Source organism: Solanum stenotomum, chromosome 6 (assembly GCF_019186545.1).
Source record: "Solanum stenotomum isolate F172 chromosome 6, ASM1918654v1, whole genome shotgun sequence".
NCBI lineage: Eukaryota > Viridiplantae > Streptophyta > Magnoliopsida > Solanales > Solanaceae > Solanum > Solanum stenotomum.
The window spans coordinates 16,706,282-16,724,919 of NC_064287.1; positions in this window are offsets into that span (position 1 = coordinate 16,706,282).

Below are 18,638 nucleotides of genomic sequence, written 5' to 3' on the forward strand. Positions count from 1 at the left end.
ATATCTATACCAAAACTGAAAACAAGCATATATCAAGACAATATATCAAACAACTCACAAGCTTAAGCAAACCAACAAACTAGGCCAGTATGGCCATAACGTAGCTATACACCCCACACACTAGTCTGCAAGCTTCTAAGAGTAGTAAAGATTGGCGGGATAGGGCCCCAGCCTACCCATAAAGATATATACAACAAAAGCTAACAAACCTCCCAACTCTCAACTCTGGCAGCTCCGGAGGAAAGGGGCTAGCCAATAAGATAGAAGTCAATCCTGCTGCTGAGGAGGTCTACTGGGTTGTCTGTCGGGACCTACATGCATGAATGCAGCGCCCCCAAGGCAATGGGGCGTCAGTACAAAATTTTGTACAGAGCATGAAAGGCTATATACTAAATGAGCAAGTATCATAATATACCAAAAGCAATCACGTAAGGAAATCAAAATTTTAGATAAGCATGCTAGCCCACTACTGAATCTAAAAATACAAAAATGATCAAACATCAACCTAACGAATCCCCCATAAGCTTGACAGGTACAAACAACATACCATATACCTAGGGCCCCATAAGCCCAGAAGATGCCAAATCAATCTACATACCCCTATCGGTAGCCCCTTGTCTTTGTAAGAAGTCACATAGCCCCGTAGGCAGCACATAGCCCTCTTAGGCAACATCATAGCTCTGTGGGCTGCACATAACCCTCTTTTGCATCAACATAGCCTTGTAGGCAACACATAGCCCTCTTTGGTGTCAAAATATCCCCGTAGGCAACACATAACACTCTTTGACATCAATATAGCCCCGTGGGCAACACATAACCCTCTTTGAAAATAACATAGTCCTATTAGACAACATCATAGCCCTATAGGCAGTTCATAACTCAATAACTAACCACAATAGCCCCAAGGGTGACAACAAACAATTGAATAGGCTAAAGCGAGCAATTTAGCTATAAACAATATATATGAATAATCTCCAAGTCGTTCCTAACTTAGGGTCGTTCTTAACAGATTATGAGTCCTTAAAATAAGGGTTTATAACTACTCAATCAGCCAACCACTCACAATTACATCTACAAAATCACCAACATTAACTACCCTATTATATCACTCCCAAGCTCTAAGGAAACATGTCGAACGAAGGGAATAGCCTTAACATACCTTTCCAATGAATGCTCTAAAGACCGTAGTTTCTTCACGGAAATTGTTCCTTATGTCCTAAGCTTCACAAACACTATATATACATAGTTGGTAGGCACCTATAAATAGTTTATAATTAGTCTTAAATTGGTAGATTTGCCATATTGCCCCAACTTGTCGAAACGTCCGTAGAAATTCATAAAAACAATCATAAAAGAGTCCTGAGATGATTACCTTAGTTAACCAACTTTAAACCTTGAAGAAACACCAATAACTACAAATTTATATCTTCAAAAACCATCTCCAAATGTAGCTAATAGAAGGGAAAAATGATTGCCACGTGTAGAGATCACGTTTCTAGGCACGGGGGAAACCTTTAATGGTAGAAATCTTCAAAAACTAACTTTCATCATGCAAGAACTCCATAGGAACCATCTCTTAAGCTTTCTTTCTGGTTTGGAAGTGAAAAGAAATGTTTTCATGGCTTAAAACATTGAGTAAGCCAACATACCACATTTTTAATCCGACCCAGATTCGACCCGGATTCTGCCCTAGTAAAACCCTCATAACTTTTTACTCCGATGTCGGTTGGATACGGGGTTTTGTGCGTTGCAAACTAGATTCGTAGGCCTTCGATTTAATGGGTGATAGGCCTTCGAACTCTTTATATATTGGGAGAAAACATCCAAGACATTTGACCCAAATTTCAGAGAAATCTTTAAAAAGGAAATTACGATAACTTTCGCCAACTTTTATTTTGCCACTTACCTAACTTCAAAACCTGAGATACAACCCTTGAAAACTTAAAATATGATATACCACATCATTCTTAATTTATTACCCACCCTCCTTGTCTTTCCACGAAGATACAAGTTAATTTAGACGTTTTGAAAAGTCGTGGTGTTACATCCTTCCCCCTTTAGAAACATTCGTTCTCGAATGAAAAAATCCGAGTCACGCGGTTAAGTCCTTAGGAGTTTCAAAAATTTAGGCAGAATATCCTTTGTAAATGTCACTATCCAGGAACATGAAACACATAAATTCTAACCTAGGCGTCTCACAGGATGACATAAATAGCTAAGCACTATAACTCAACATAACAGTGCGAGCAAATATACAACGACAACAACAATAATAATAAGCAACAATATAAAAAAAAATTAGATTGGTATCTAACCTCACTGCACTAATATAAACTGATATGCCATCACCATAGGTATGAAGCAAGCGAGGATATTTGGACCTCATGCCATCCTCAGCTTCCCAGGTCACCTCTTCTCTATTCTTGTTTCTCCACAATACTTTAACCAAAGCCACCTCTTTGGTCCTCAATTTATGGACCTGGCGATCTAATATGGTAATTAGAGTTTTCTCGTAGGACAACTCCTCTGTGATATGAACATCCTCAACTGGGACAACCCGAGAAGGGTCTCCTACAAACTTTCGTAGCGTCGATACATGGAAATTGGATGAACATATTCTAGCCTCGAAGGTAATTCTAACTCATAAGCCACTCGTCCTACCCTTCGAAGGATCCGGTATAGCCCAATGAATCTTGGACTAAGCTTACCTTTTTTGCCAAATCTCATAACACCCTTCATAGGCGAGACTTTTAAGAATACCCAGTCATCGACACAAAACTCTAAGTACCTTTGTCGCATATCTGAGTATGACTTATGTCAGCTTTGAGCTGTTAGCAACCTCTCCTGAATGAGCTTAACCTGCTCCATTGTCTACTGTACTAAGTTGGGTCCAATCAACCCTCTCTCACCTACCTCGAACCATCTGATGGGGGACCTATATTTTCTCCCATACAAAGCCTCATAAGGTGCCATCCCGATGCTGGAATGATAACTATTATTGTATACGAACTCAATAAGAGGGAAGTGGTCATCCCAACTTCCCTTGAAGTCTAGTGCACTCGCCCATAGCATATCCTCGAGTGTCAAAATTGTGCGCTCAGCCTGGCCATCTGTCTGAGGGTGAAAGGCTATACTAAGATTAACCTATGTCCCCAGTCCTTTCTGGAAGGACTTTAAGAAGTTGGCGGCAAATTGTGCTCCTCTATCAGATATAATAGATACTAGGACACTGTGTAGCCTAACAATCTCTCTAATATAGAGCCCTGCATAGTCTTCGGCCGTAAAAGTATCCATGACTGGTAAGAAGTGCGTTGATTTTGTTAGTCTATCAACAATTACCCAAATAGAGTCAAACTTGCGATGCGATCGAGGTAACCCTATAATAAAATCCATATTAATTGCTTCCTACTTCCACAAAGGAACGACTATCTCTTAAACTAGCCCAACGGGCTTTTGGGGCTTAACCTTCACCTGTTGACAGTTAGGACACTGTGCCACAAACTCAGCAACGTCCTTCTTCATTCTGTGCCACCAATACATATCCTTAATATCATGGTACATCTTCGTCGAACCAGGTGAATAGAATAACGGGAATGATGTGCCTCTTCCATAATCCGATGTTGAAGCCCTGTAACATTCGAAACACACAATCAACCGCTATATCTAAGGACTCTATCTTCTGCTATATCAAATGCTAAAAACTGTTGATCCTGAGCCTTGGCTCTAAGCTAGGATCCTCTTGTTGCCGTGATTTTACTTCTACAACTAGAGATGATACGGTTGTGTCCTGAATTGTTACCCCACTATCTTCTGCCTCTAACAATCTGACTCCCAAGCTAGCTAATTGATGAAACTCTCGCTCCAGGTCACGCTTCGCAACACCTAAATAGGATAAACTACCCATAGATCTTCGACTAAGGGCATCGACTACCACATTCTCATTTCCTAGATGATATAAAATATCCACGTCGTAGTCTTTCAGTAACTCAAGCCATCGACGTTGTCGCAAATTTAAATCCTTCTGTCTAAAGATATAATGAAGGATTTTATGATCAGTGAAGATGTCAACATGAACTCTATACAAATAATGTCTCCAGATCTTTAATGCATGCACAACTGCAACCAACTCTAAATCGTGGGTCGGATAGTTCTTCTCATGCTTTCTCAACTGCCTTGAAACATATGTGATAACCTTACCGTGTTGCATTAGAACACATCCCAACCCAATACTAGAAGCATCACAATACACCGCATAGCCTTCTGAACCCTCTAGCAATGCTAGAATTGGTGCTGATGTCAACGTGTCCTTCAACTCCTGGAAACTATGCTTGCAAGCCTCAGTCCACTAGAACTTAGCTGTTTTTTGAGTCAGCTTCGTTAATGGGGATGGAAGTGAAGAAAACCCCTCTACAAACCTTCTGTATTACCCATCTAACCCTAAGAAACTACAAACCTCAATCGGAGTCATGGGTCTGGGCCAAGTCTTTACAACCTCAATCTTTTGTGTATCAACTGCAATGCCTGCATCTGATACAATATGGCCTAAGAAAGATACAGAGTCCAACCAGAACTCACACTTAGAAAACTTTGTATAAAGTTCTTGGTCTCGATGAACCTGAAGGACTGCTTGCAGATGATTTCCATGCTCAGCTTTTGAATGTGAATACACCAAAATACAATCACAAACATGTCTAGATACGACCTGAATATACTATTCATTAGGTCCATGAATACTGCTCGGGCATTAGTTAATCCAAAAGACATTACCATGAACTCAAAGTGTCCATATCTTGTTCTTAAAGCTGTCTTTGGAACGTCTTTCTCCCTAACTTGTATATGGTGGTACCCTGAACTTAAATCAATCTTTGAGAAGCACTTAGCACCTTGTAACTGATCAAACAAGTCATCGATCCTCAGAAGGGGATACTTATTCTTTATAGGCACCTTATTCAGCTATCGGTAATCGATACACATTCTTAGTGAGCCACCTTTCTTCCTTACGAATAACACTGGCGCACCCCATGGTGAAGCACTAGGCCTAATAAAGCTTTTATCCAACAAGTCTTTCAGCTGATCCTTCAACTTCTTTAGCTCAACAGGAGTCATTTTATAAGTAGGGATAAATATGGGTTGTGTACCTGATAGCATATCGGTAGCACAATCAATTTCCCATTCTGGAGGGGTACTAGGGAGCTCATCTGGAAATACATCTAGAAACACATTAACTACCGAAATGACGGAAGAGTCAGTGGTTCTGCATTTATATCATGAACGTGAAGAAGATGATAAATACAACCCTTAATAATCATCCTCCTCTCCTTAAGATAAGAAATAAACCTACCTTTCGGCGTTGTTGTATCGCCTTTCCATTCCCGAACTGCATCTCCTGGAAAGTGGAATCTAACAATCTTTGTCTGACACTCTACATTAGCATAACGAGATGCTAACCAGCCCATACCCATAATGACGTCAAAATCGACCATCTCTAACTCTACGAGGTCTACAGATGTCTGACGGTCGATAATTTCTACTATGCAACCTCGATAGACTCTCCTGGCACTAATAGACTCACCAACTGTTGTAGATACAATAAAGGGTCGATCTAATGACTCTGATACTGTACATAACTTCCCCGCAATAAATGGAGTAACATAAGACAATGTAGATCCAGGATCTATCAAAGCATAAACACAATCGGAGTAAACAATCAATGTACTTGTCACAACATCTGGTGATGACTCTGAGTCCTGTCGACTGACTAGTGAATATGTACGGTTCTGTCCACTACCATAATTAGATGCTCCCTCTCCGCCTCCGCCTCTACCTCTATCTGCTGAAGTTTAGGGTCCATGCCCTATAGACTATGCTGATTAGGAGGAACCTACTACTGACCCGGTCGACTGACCTATACCACCCTGACCTATGGTCGGGCAGTTTCTCCACCCATGCCCCTCCTGTCCACAAGAATAACAACATCTGGAGGCATTTCTGCACCTCCTGAAATGCATCCTACCATAAGTAGCGCAACGCGGCGGGGCTGTCCTAGCTTGGCTTGAACCCCTCTACTGCTGAGAGCCTGATGCTCATGAACCCTTACTTGGGCCTGACGATCAAATATACTACCCTGGAACAGCTGTGGTGGAGGTCTAGGTGACCTAAGAGAATATCGAGGTCTGGGACCACCTTGAAAATCACCCCATGAACCAGCGGGCCTAGCTCTCTTTTGTCTCTCTGTCTATCGACCTTCTCACTCATATATACTGTAAATGTCGGCGATCCTTTATGCCTAGTGCAAAGGATTGAATTCGTGAGATATCCATATTATCATTTAGTACAGCGGTAGACCAAACATTGATATAGTCTTAGTCGAGCACTCCCACAAATCTACGCACCCTATCATGCATCGTATCAACCAATGCCGGTGCATATCTAGCGAATGAATCAAATCTCAGCATGTACTCTCGAACACTCATGCTGCCTTTCAGAGGTTCAAAAACTGGTCCACCCGGCCATCCCTAATCTCTCGAGGAAATTAGTGATCTATGAAAGCTTCTATAAAGCTATCCCAAGTGGGTAGAGATTCATCTTTTCTCCTAGATCTCTCCCAACTCTCGTACCACAATACTACAATATTGCGCAATCGAAATGTTGCTAACTCAACTGACTTAGTTGCTGAGGCATGCATGACTCTAAAGATCCTATGAAGCTGATCAACATAGTGCTGAGGGTCATCTCTGCGATCAGTACGTGTAAACTGTGGAGGATTCAAGGCAAGAAATTCATAAACTCTCAAACTTCTGGGCCCTTCAGAAGGTCCGGCAACATCTGGCGCAACTGGTTGGTGCTGTGCAACTACTAACTGTGCTAACATACATAGTACACTCTTGAAATCCTGATTAGATGGAATAAGAGGAACTAGAGGTGGTACTGCTGGTGGAGCCGAAAGACCTGTAGCTCTCAGAGGCTCCTGAAGCGGTGGAGAAGCAATAGGGGGCTGAGAAGATGTCTCCCCCTAGGTCTTACAATGGGCTACCTCTACTTGTGGTAACTTGTCTGGTGTCAGCCATCTCTATCTGCATACAAGTATCAATTATAAGTCAGAAACCTCAACCCTTAGGACACCGCTCTATAGCACGAAGTGAGCAAAAGAAGGATATTCATTCTAACATGTCTGGTAGCTTTTTGCTTATCGAATGTGCTGCAATATACATTTGTAAACTAGACTCTACTAGACATGACTTGCAGACTCCCTAGGATACGATGTTGCTCTAATACCAAGTTTGTCACGCCCCAAACTCAAAGGGCGCAACTGGCTCCTAATGCCAAAACACAGGCCCGAGCCAACCCTGCTAAACCATTTGCTACTAGTACATGGCAGCCACACACAATCAAGAAAACAAACAAGTATATCTCAGCTTAAAACTAAGCCCTCGGCCGGCAAGGCTCCTGCCAACTGATCTATAAAAGAAACAGCTACTCCAAAGAGTTCATATAAATAAATAGCCAACTAGCACATAAGTGTTGATTGGGCCGTCGAAGACACCATGATATCTATACCAAAACTTAAAGCAGGTATATATCAAGATAATACATGAAACAACTCACGAGCTTCAACAAACCAACAAACTAGGCTAGTATGTCCATAACGTAGCTATACATCCCACACACTAGTTTGCACGCCTCCAAGAGTAGTAAAGATTGGCGGGGCAGGGTCCCAGCCTACCCATAAAGATATATACAATAAAAGCGAACAAACCTCCCAACTCTGGCAGGTCTGGAGAAAAAGGGCTAGCCAATCGGATAGAGGTCAATCCTGCTGCTGAAGAGGTCTACTGGGTTGTGTGTCGGGACCTACATGCATGAATGCAGCGCCCCCAAGGCAATGAGGAGTCAATATACAATAATGTACAGAGTGTGAAAGGCTATAGACTAAATGAGCATGTATCATAATATACCAAAAGCAATCACTTAAGGAAATCAAAATTTTAGATAAGCATGCTAACCCACTACTGAATCTAAAACTACAAAAATGATCAAACATCAACCTAACGAAACCCCTATAAGCTCAACATGTACAAATAACACACCACCTACTATTGAGTCTACAAATTGGACTCATTTAGGGATTTATTTTGATAGAAATAATGTCCTCAAATACTTATTTTGTCTCAATATCTGGTGAAAACTCTTAAGTTTCAAGTATTTGAAATTTTGGTGGAAGAATGGACACTTAGGCGCAAAATGAACAAAAAGGCTGAAAAGAACGAAGAAGATGAAGCCTGAAGAATAATTTTTTTATTTAGATTTTGTGGTATAAAAGTGCATCAGGAATCGGGTTTCCAAGCAATCCATGGAGGTGAATAAAAAGATGACTTAGAAGCACTAGAAAAAAATTGAAAAAGGGAAAGAAGAGAATGACTTGAGAACACCACAACTCATGAGGAAGAAGTCATTGAGCCTAAATGACCATACGTTTGCACTCAGCCCCATTACAAGCCTTAGAAGGACCTTTTTGATCTTGAGTAAGCCGAATCGAAAGTCGATTGGAAAATAAGGGCAAACCTATGGGTGAAAGCATGCATTGTATTCCTCTTTTTGAGTGTGAGTGTTGCATCTGATTCCTGATCTTGAANACAAAAAGGCTGAAAAGAACGAAGAAGATGAAGCCTGAAGAATAATTTTTTTATTTAGATTTTGTGGTATAAAAGTGCATCAGGAATCGGGTTTCCAAGCAATCTATGGAGGTGAATAAAAAGATGACTTAGAAGCACTAGAAAAAAATTGAAAAAGGGAAAGAAGAGAATGACTTGAGAACACCACACCTCATGAGGAAGAAGTCACTGAGCCTAAATGACCATACGTTTGCACTCAGCCCCATTACAAGTCTTAGAAGGACCTTTTTGATCTTGAGTAAGCCGAATCGAAAGTCGATTGGAAAATAAGGGCAAACCTATGGGTGAAAGCATGCATTGTATTCCTCTTTTTGAGTGTGAGCGTTGCATCTGATTCCTGATCTTGAATTAATGAACCTCTGCGTGTGAATATGAAATCATTCTTCATGTGAGGGCATTTAGATACTTTTTGTTGAGCTTGAGCTTGAGCTTGCACAAGTAGCAAGTATTGCGACCATGAGAATCTTTGGTAATGGTGTGTCACAACCTGAATCTTTGAGTACACAATTGATCCTTGCATAAGTAAATTGAGTCTTGTTGTGTGCATTCATGATTGAGTCTTGTGTAGCACTGTTTGAGACACCCTTTTTGAACGTCTGAGCTTGAGTTTGCTTGTGGACAAGCAAAAGTTTAAGTTGGAGGTGTTGATGAGTCCCCAAATTGGACTCATTTAGGGGTTTATTTTGATAGAAATAGTGTGCTCAAATGCTTATTTTGTCTCAATATCTGATGAAAACTCTTAAGTTTCAGGTATTTGAAGTTTTGGTGGAAGCATGGACACTTAGGCGCAAAAAGGAACAAAAAGGCTGAAAGGAACGAAGAAGCTGAAGCCTGAGCATCGACAAGCACACTTGGCGACTCACCGAAGGGCACATTCCGCCCTTTGTTCCAGTACGCGAAGCCCTGAAGAAGAAGGATCAAAAGGCGATGAAAGAGCAGTCGGTGCTTCACCGAATATTTCAGCAAAGCAGTACTGTACCGCCCAACGGTCCAGAGCGTGAAGTTGCTGAAGGCAAGCACGAAACGACGATGAAACAGAAGAAGGGCGAGTCGCCAAAAGATCCGCCATCACTATTTTTTGAAGTCTATAAATACTAAACTTGTTATTAATTTTTAGAGAGTTGAACATTTATTTTATTTTCCATAATAAAATAGTACTTTTTGGGATATTTTCTCTCAAGTTTGGAGAGGGTTTTGTGGGAGACTTGAAAGGAGAAAGATTTCATCTTCCCCAAGTTGGAAGTGGGTCTTCTCCATTCTTCTTCCTTTGCTTAAATCAAGGTTTAATATCTTATACCCATTTGAATTTAGTATCATTTTAGGTGTATTTTTTTATTTCTTTATGTGTGGCTAAAACCCCCATTTTTGGGGTGTGATTTTGCAAATATGTGTTGATATTGTTGTTGGGTCTTGCTTGCTAATAGGTTAGATGTATTTTAATGGTGATTTCACCTAGTGGTTGTGGTTTAATTTAATGGGTTTGTAGTTGCAAATACAAAATCACCCATGTGTTTTCGGCTTGTTCAAGAGGGAGGTTGCGAAACCAAGACCACTGGACTGATGGCCTAAGAAGTGGGTCAACATGAGGTTCAGCCCGAGAGGGTGACCCCTAGTCCCATATCCTAACACTCAGCTCGAGAGAGTGAGTGGGGTAAGGCGTAGGCTAGTCTTCATGCGGCAAGTGGGTGTCCGAGAGAAACCCATTTGAAACGGGGTAAGTTGCTCGAGAGGGAACTTATTTCCATCTAAAGCTTAGCCTAGTCACTATTATCTTGTAAATTTCCTATCAAAAGCATGTACCCAGTGATTTATCTCAAATTGTATTGCGGTTACACCACAAGAACCTTCTCCCATACTTGATTTTCTTGTTAATTTTTGCTGTCTTTACTACTTGTGACAAAACCCCCAATTGATATTTGACACTTTTGTGTCACCCCCTTTAATTTACAATGTTTTTGTTCGTTAATGTCTTTAGCTACGACTAATTAGAACTAAATTTTATTTTTCTATTAATTCTAAAAATCAATCCCTTGGGTCACGACCCCAACCTTTAGTTGGGTTACTATATTATCGACGATTGTAGACACTCTTACCGTAGGTTAGTGTGGTTGGTCACGATAAGCATCAAAATGGCGCCACTGCCGGGGAGTGGTGTTGCTTGAGAATTTTTAGATTAGTTGATTTTCTTGTTCTTCTTAGTTGTAGTTTACTAATTTAATTTTTAATTTTGTTCTGTTGATTGTTTAAACATTTCAGAAAGCATGAGTGTTAACGGTAGAAATGGGAGCCAAGCGGGTCATCATGACGACATTGGTAACTTCAACTATGTCCAAGACATCAATGATCCACATCTCATGGGAGGTGTCGGAGCTATCCGTCTATCTCCAGTAGAGGGAAATGCAGTGTCCCACATAACAAGCACCGTGTTGCAACTTTTGCAACTAAAGGAGCTTTTCAGTGGACTGGCTCATGAGAAACCACATGAGCATCTTTGAAACTTCATGGTTGTGTGTGGACCTTTCTCGTTCAAGAACATCTCTCAGGAATCAGTTCGATTAAGACTTTTCCCTTTCTCATTGATGGGGCAAGCTTTGAAGTGGCTAGTTGAATTACCACGAAATTCAATCACTTCATGGGAGGAGTTGGTCACCGCATTTAATGTGCGATTTTTCCCTCCCTTGAAGATGATGACTATTCGAAATAACATCCAAAGCTTCAAGCGTCTGAATGGAGAGACTCTTCTCAAAACTTGGCTCCAGTTTAAGAAATTGGTGCTACAATGCCCGACCCATGGTCTACCTGACTCGGTGAACAAAGGTGTAGCTGACAGACTCTCACCTGGAGGCTTAATGCAACAAGCATATGCAGTAACAACTCAATTTCTCGATGGTATAACAACCATTAACATGGGGTGGTACACTCGCGAATACCAGGTCTCACCGGTCACATTTCAGCTATCCAAGGAGAAGATTGAAAAAGATAATGAGAGAGACCAAAACATGGCCAAGATCATGACGCAAGGCAGTGTGGTAATCAAGGATGGGTTAGAGACGAAGGTTGGAAGGATCGAGATCGTGAATGGCGGGACCGTAATCCAAATTGGAATGATGGGGAGAAGGATAAATATGTGCCTCTCCACGAGCGTCAGAAGTCCAAGGATTCAGACGGTGGTAGGTATGAGGATATGCTCTCGCGTATCCTAAACAGAGTTGAAGGGTCAGACAAAATGCTAAAAGGTATGAAAGAAGACATGTCTACCCTCAGCCAGACTGTCACCTCTCATTCAGTCTCAATCAAACAATTAGAAACCCAAATGGGTCATATCTCGTCTCATCTCAATCCGAGACAACAAGGGGGTTTGCCTAGTGATACTATGGCTAACCCCAAGAGTGAGGTCTAAAGGTTAACTTGCGTCGTGCCGCGACATTAACTAAGATGCTGTTTGGGAGGAAACCCAAAACCATTTACTCGCCTTTTGTTATCTTGCTAAAATAATAGTGTGCTGTTTGTACAAATTGAGTAAGGAAAATGCTTGAAAAAATGTATGGAGGCGAGCAACAGTTCAGTTTTGTGGATCGCCGACAAGTTCAGCGTACCCGATCATTCCCACCATTTGACGCAATACATCTTAAAGGTTGAGTCTGTAAAACTCGGCGGAGTATAAATTTTGTCGGCGTATTGCCAATTTAATTGGCGATCTCGATAAAGACCGCCAATGCACTGCTCACCCGAACTGAAAACTTTGTTATATTCGGCGAGATCATTAGATATTTGGTGTTTCGCCGAATGATTGAGCTATATCGACTAACATCGCCGAATGAGCAGAAACTGGACGGTCACAAGCCACAGATTTAAAAGTTCATCTCATTCACTTTCCTTCACCCTTTCCCTTTTCACAAACTCACACTCGCACTTTAGTAATTATATTTCTTACCCTTTTAGCGTATTTAAAGTGTTGAATTGTGCTCGGATTAGGATCACATTGCTGCCTAGCAAGTCAGCATTATCTAATTCGGCATCAAAGGTTGGTAATCAAACCCTCCAGTTATTTGATCAGAATTTTTACTCATTTGCATAATTACTGACATTATAAAATCTCTGTTAAGTCTCTGAGTTACTTGGATTGCCTATATTATCGATTAATACATGGTATTTTCTGCATGATTTGAGGGACTACAATTTAACTTTGCTTTGAGTTGAACTGTTGCGCGGTGGGAATAGAAGTTTCTTTGAGTTTTCGTTGAAATTGAGTTATATAAGCATAAGTTGCATTATCTGGGGTTGTGGGGTGAAATTTGAAAGGCTGGGTCGAAAATAAACACTTGAGCTGCTCGGTGAGATAAACGAATTCCGCCGAACTGCTCAGCGGTTCGCGTAATATCACTATTTCGCCATTGACTGAATAGTTTATGCATTGATTAATCTGTGACTTTTGGCGTTCAGTTTAATTCGAAAAATGCACTCGGTGATAAGCCGGAATATCCCTTGTTCGCCCTTTGTCTGCTCCCATGTATTATTTGTACATCATTTTCAGCGTTTAGCCTAACAAGATAAGCGCTTCGCCGACTAGGTTGGCTGAGCAATTCCACACCCCGAAACACCCGTTTACCCCTGTTTGAATTACTATCTTACTTATCCTTGAAGTCCTTGTAGGAATGGCTAGACCAAAAGTCGCAGGGAGAAATGATCCACCCAGGCACATAAAAGCACGGGAGTTTAAAAACGATGAAAAGAAAGCGGAGCTAGCCAGACAAAGGAAATATACCAATGAAGCCAGAGCAAAGAGAAGAATTCCCATCGACCCTAATGTGCCTTCATGGGCTCGAGATTTTGTTAATGCAATATGGGCCTTCGGAGCAGCTTAGGAGATAGATCAGATGATTGCAACTAATCTTGCTGCAGTGGCCACGACAAAGGCAAACAATGAGGACTAAAACAATAATACTCTAGGGACCATGGTTTTACTTTAGGGAGATACATCGAATACCCCGACAGATAGAGAGACTACCTAGACATGACTCATTTTTACCTCTTTGTCTGTCTTATCTTTCTTCAACTCTGGTGCTGTCATTACCTGCATTTGAGGACAAACACTTTTATTTGTGGTGGGGTGAGACCCAGCTTGTTTTTCTTGTTTCTGATAGTTGTATTTTGGTGTACATTTGGGTTATCTGTTTTTAATTTGTGTTCTTAAAACTGTTTTGCGATTGCTTGAGCTTATGGCTCTCTTTTGGGGTTAATTGCAAAATAACTTTGACTCTTCCGATTTTTTTTGAGTTTTTCGCACATTTTTGCCACCCTTCGTGAGTTGAATGTGGCTGTTCTTTAGCAAAAGTTTCAGTCTCGGTTTCGATCAATACCGATGACTTGAATAGTGCTCTTAATTGAACGAACATGAATGTAAGACTACGATGAGGCCAAATGAAGTTGCATAGACAATAAGTGAACTCTTTGCATCTCGTTGTGATTAGCCATTTATCAAATTGATTCTCTTGTAATGACCATTGCACACTAGCAAAAATGTGGAGTCTTGTTTGACTTAAGTGTCGATGCCTTGTGTGATTAGCTTGCTTTGAACCATGCATGAATAAACCTAGAATTTGCCCTGTTAGTCTGATTGATTTAGAAATGTGTACCCTTGATATGAACTTAGGCAATTTAAAAAAGTGTGAGCCAAATTTGACATATACCTCTTTTGTGGCCAATCCGTGAGTGTGTGAAACTCTTTTGAACACTCCTTAATCCTTACCTTTCTTTGGAAGAACCTTGATGAATCCTAGACATTACTTGAACCACTACCTATAATCCTCTTAATTTATAGTTTAGTGAATAGCCAACTTAGGCCAAAAACCTAAGTTTGGGGTGTGGTGAAAAGGAAAAATAAAGGTTAAGAAGTGCAAGAAAAGTCCCCCTTAACCCATGGTGTTGCAGAACAGAATGGAAATAAAAAAAATAAAAAAAATAAAAAATTTAGATTTTGTGGAATAAAAGTGCATCAGGAATCGGGTTTCCAAGCAATCCATGGAGGTGAATAAAAAGATGACTTAGAAGCACTAGAAAAAGAATTGAAAAAGGGAAAGAAGGGAATGCCTTGAGAACACCACACCTCACAAGGAAGAAGTCATTGAGCCTAAATGACCGTACCTTTGCACTCAGCCCCATTACAAGCCTTAGAAAGACCTTTTTGATCTTGAGTAAGCTGAATCGAAAATTGATTGGAAAATAAGGGCAAACCTCTGGGTGAAAGCATGCATTGTGTTCCTCTTTTTGAGTGTGAGCGTTGCTTCTAATTCCTGATCTAGAATTAATGAACCTCTTCGTGTGAATATGAAATCATTCTTCATGTGAGGGCATTTAGATACTTTTTGTTGAGCTTGAGCTTGCACAAGTAGCAAGTATTGTGACCATGAGAGTCTTTGGTAATGGTGTGTCACAGCCTGAATCTTTGAGTACACAATTGATCCTTGCATAAGTAAATTGAGTCTTGTTGTGTGCATTCATGATTGAGTCTTGTGTAGCACTGTTTGAGACACCCTTTTTGAACGATTGAACTTGAATTTGCTTGAGGATAAGCAAAAGTTTAAGTTGGAAGTGTTGATGAGTCCACAAATTGGACTAATTTAGGGGTTTATTTTGATAGAAATAGTGTGCTCAAATGCTTATTTTGTCTCAATATCTGATGAAAACTCTTAAGTTTTAGGTATTTGAAGTTTTGGTGGAAGCATGGATACTTAGGCGCAAAAAGGACCAAAAAGGCTGAAAGGAACGAAGAAGCTGAAGCCTGAGCATCACCAAGCACACTTGGCGACTCGTCGTAGGGACGCACTCCGCCCTTTGTTCCAGTACGCGAAGCCCTGAAGAAGAAGGATCAAAAGGTGATAAAGGAGCAGTCGACGCTTCGCTGAATATTTCTGCAAAGCAGTACTATACCGCCTAATGGTCCAGAATGTAAAGATGCTGAAGGCAAGTCCGAAATTGCGATAAAACAGAAGAAGGGTGAGTCACCGAGTCACATCGACTAACCTCACCGAAAGATCTGCCAGCACTATTTTCTAAAGTCTATAAATACTAAACTTTTTATTAATTTTTAGAGAGTCGAACATTTATTTTACTTTCCGTAATAGAATAGTACTTTTTGTGATATTTTCTCTCAAGTTTGGAAAGAGTTTTGTGGGAGACTTGAAGAGAGAAGGATTTCATCTTCCCCAAGTTGGAAGTGGGTCTTCTCCATTCTTCTTCCTTTTCTTAAATCAAACTTTAATTTCTTATACCCATTTGATTTTTGTATCATTTTAGGTGTATTTTGTTATTTCTTGATGTGTGGCAAAAAACCCCATTCCTAGGGTGTGATTTAGCAAATATGAGTTGATATTGTTGTTGGGTCTTGCTTGCTGATAGGTTAGATGTATTTTAATGGTGAATTCACCTAGTGGTTGTGGTTTAATTGAATCGATTTGTAGTTGCAAATACAAAACCACCCATGTGTTTTTGGCTTGCTCAAGAGGGAGGTTGCGAAACTAAGACCACTGGACTGATGGCCTGAGAAGTGGATCGACATGAGGTTCAGCCCGAGAGGGTGACTCCTAGTCCCATATCCTAACACTCAGCTCGAGAGAGTGAGTGGGTTAAGGCGTAGGCTAGTCTTCATGCGGCAAGTGGGTGTCCGAGAGAAACCCATTTGAAACGGGGTAAGTTGCCCGAGAGGGAACTTATTTCGATCTAAAGCTTAGCCTAGTCACTATTGTCTTGTAAATTTCCTATCAAAAGCATGTATCCAACGATTTATCTCAACTTGTATTGCGGTCACACCCCAAGAACTTTCTCCCACACTTAATTGTCTTGTTAATTTTTGTTGTCTTTACTACTTGTGACAAAACCCCCAATTGATATTTGACACTTTTGTGTCTCCCCTTTTATTTTTACATTGTTTTTGTTCGTTAATGTCTTTAGTTATGACTAATTAGAACAAAATTATATTACTATTAATTCTCAAAACCACTCCCTTGGGACACAACCCCAACCTTTAGTTGAGTTATTATATTATCGACGATCGTAGACACTTGTACCGTAGGTTAGTGTCGTTGGTCACAATAAGCATCACCTACTTAGGTCCCCATAAGCCCAGAAGGTGTCAAATCAATCTACATACCACTATCGGTATCCCCTTGTCTTTGTCAGAAGTCACATTTCCCTTTTTGGCAACGATATAGCCTCGTAGGCAGCATATAGCCCTCTTAAGCAACATTATAGCTCTGTGGGCTAAACATAGCCCTCTTTTGCATCAACATATTCCTGTAGGCAACACATAACTCTCTTTGGTGTCAAAATATCCCCGTAGGCAACACATAACACTCTTTGGTATCAATATATCTCCGTGGGCAACACTTATCCCTCTTTGGAAATAACATAGTCCTATTAGACAACATCATAGCCCCATAGGCAGTTCATAGCTCAACAACTAACCATAATATCCCCAAGGGCGACAACAAACAATTGAATAGGCTAAAGGCGAGCTATTTAGCCATAAACAATATATATGAATAATATCCAAGTCGTTCCTAAGTTAGGGTCTTTCTTAACAGATTATGAGTCCCTAAAATGAGGGTTTATAACCACTCAATCAACCAACCACTCATAATTACATCTACAAGATCACCAACATTAACTATCCTATTATATCACTCCCAAGCTCTAAGGAAACATGTCTAACGAAGGGAATAGCCTTAACGTACTTTTTCAATGAACGCTCGAAAGACCGTAGTTCCTTCACAAAAGTTGTTCCTTATGTCCTAAGCTTCACAAACACTATATATACACAACTGGTATGCACCTATAAACAGTTTATAATTAGTCTTAAATTGGCAGATTTGTCATATTGCCCCAACTTGTCGAAATGTCCATAGAAATTCATAAAAACAATCATAAAAGTTTTACGAGATGATTACCTTAGTTAACCAAGTTTTAACCTTGAAGAAACGACAATAACTACAAATTTATATCTTCAAAAACCAGCTCCAAACACAGCTAATAGAAGGGAAAAATGATTGCCACCTGTAGAGATCACGTTTCTAGGCACGGGGGCAACCTTTAATGGTAGAAATCGTCAAAAACTAACCTTCATCATGCAAGAACTCCATAGCAACCCTCTCTTAAGTTTTCTTTCTAGTTTGGAAGTGAAAATAAATGTTTTCATGACTTAAAACGTTGAGTAAGCCAACATACCACATTTTTTACCCGACTCGGATTCTGCCCCGATAGTTCGTAGTAAAACCCTCATAACGTTTTACTCCGATGTCGGTTGGATATGGAGTTTTGTGCGTCTACACTCGTAGGCCTTCTATTTAATGGGTAATAGGCCTTCTAACTCTTCATATATTGGGAGAAAACTTCCAAGACATTTGACCCAAATTTCAGAGAAATCTTTAAAAAGGAACTTACGATAACTTTCACCAACTTTTATTTTGCCACTTACCTAACTTCAAAACTTGAGATACAACCCTTGAACACTTAAAATATGACATACCACATCATTCTTAATTTATTACCCACCCTCCTTGTCTTTCTATGAAGATACGAGTTAATTTAGACGTTTTAAAAAGTCGGGGTGTTACCACTACTATATATGAAGATTTACAATTGTCTAAGAGTGTTGTTATAGGTTTTTTATTTTGCAATGTATCGCTTATTGGTGTTTACTTGATCATTTTCATCTTTGAGTTAGATAAGTTTAATTCTACTTTGATGAGTACCCGATGTCTAAAGATCAGATTTTTATTACTTTAATCGTGAAAAGATTGTGTTCTGAAAAGAAAATCTTGATAAGATCTGTGATGGTTTATGCATTATGAGTGTGTGGTGGTTGGTTCAAGTTCGCTTCTGGTTGTAGTGGGTATCGATTCAAAATATTATCTTGGTTATGTGAGAAAAGATTCGTCATGATGGTTATGTTAATGTCCAGTGGATTTC